The sequence below is a fragment of the Festucalex cinctus genome, chromosome 14, assembly GCF_051991245.1.
Source record: "Festucalex cinctus isolate MCC-2025b chromosome 14, RoL_Fcin_1.0, whole genome shotgun sequence".
Lineage (NCBI taxonomy): Eukaryota > Metazoa > Chordata > Actinopteri > Syngnathiformes > Syngnathidae > Festucalex > Festucalex cinctus.
The window spans coordinates 16440371-16442362 of NC_135424.1; positions in this window are offsets into that span (position 1 = coordinate 16440371).

Below are 1992 nucleotides of genomic sequence, written 5' to 3' on the forward strand. Positions count from 1 at the left end.
CGTGGAGCACTATTGACACGTCAGAGATTTAAAGGACTAGTCCCAGCTGTCAAGTCAGCCACGCACACACAGAAAAAAAAAAGACAAGAAAAAAAGAAAACGCCCTGGGCGGAGTTATAACCATTTTTTTTTTTTTGGTGCTTTTCTTCTTCATCTCCGTCATAATGTTCTTGGGTGTTAATAAACTCGGCCAGGAAGCTGGTGGGAAAGAAAATAATTTTGATCTAGACTTGGCCATCTGCAAACATAGTGACTTCATTGTAGTAGGGAAAACATTACACTATTTCTTGGCCCTAAGGCATCACATTATGTCTAATTCGCATATCGTTCTTATACATAAGACTTATAGGGTCTTGGAACAGTCTGTTTGAACAATGGGTGGTTAATGGCTGAATGAAGGAGCTCTGCTGCACCATGCTGCACTTAATGTACCATGCTGAAGTATATAAAATGCGTCTGCTTCATGTCTGATTTATGACTTTTGTTTTCAACTTCTGTCAAATGATATGCAAGTGTGTTTTATCACAATATAATGTTGCTCATTTATCCACAATTCATATAGATCCACCCATTTTCTATGCCACTTGTTGGCATTTGGTTCACTGTGCTTGAGCCTATCCCAGCAGACTTTGGGGTACATCGTGACCAGTCAGTTGCAAGGCACACAAACAACCATTAACACTTTTGGTCAAATTAGAATTTGGATCCATGCATGTCTTTGGAAATTGGGAGCACTCAAGCACCGAGAGAACATGCAAACTCCACACAAGAAGGCCTAAACAGAGATTCATACAAATACAATAAATGATTTTCAAACATTTGTGTACACAAAACACAAAAGCACAATCATGTGTATTTCCAAATTGTTATTCGATGCTTTTCTTTGTGGTTGGAACAAATTGCAAGCATCTGTTGCTCAAGTTTGCACACCAACTGTTTTGGAAATTATTTTAGTAATTAAGGGAAGATACACTGACCAACTCTTTAGCATCTCATATGGCGTCATCATTGGTAAGTGCCAGTGCCTTCTGTCACTGCGATTCAAGCCAAGGATTTCATCAGTTGTTCATTTGTCCCATATTTTTCTCTAGCATGAAAAAAACATCCGGTGCACCTGCACAATCGAATGGCAACCTGATATACCTGACATGATAATAATACTCAGGTTTGCTCTTCATTACAGTGATAAAGATATTGTTCAATAAACACCTCTCTCACGAAATATTATTTTAAAGGTTTGACACCAGAGTCAATAGTTTGTAGTTTTACTAATATATTAAAGTAGCAAATTATCCTATATTGAAAAAATGAAATGAAAAGTGAATGAAAAATAGAAATGCATGAAACTAAAGCCACTTGAGATGAAAACCAGACCAGAGACGCCAATGATATGTGTTGACTATTATTATTGATCCATTTTTTTGTGGACCTCAAATGCACTATTGCAAGTCTATTATTTGTGAGCATTGAGCAATGTAGTTTCCCATAGGTAACTTGGTAGTTGAGGAGAAGGTAGTAAGGTCCACTAGATGGCGGTATCATGCTGGACTTCATAACAGAGTGACTTGTTTTTTTGCATTCTGGTATGCCTGCGCGTTTAGTAAAAGTAAAATAATCTATCTATCTATCTATCTATCTATCTATCTATCTATCTATCTATCTATCTATCTATCTATCTATCTATCTATCTATCTATCTATCTATCTATCTATCTATCTATCTATCTATCTATATGGGCTTGCTTTGTGGAGTTTGCATGTTCTCCCTCTGCTTACATGGGTTTTATCCGGGTACATTAGCTTTCTCTGAAATTCCAAAAATATGCACACTGAAATTCATTGAAGACTAAATTGCTCAAAGTTGTGAATATGAGTGAGAATGGTTGTTTGTCTATCCAGTTTATGCCCTGTGACTGGCAGGCCATCATTCTCATTGTCAAGAAAGCGGTGGGTGAGAAAATGGGGTGCAAACACTAATTATGTTAATTTGGAT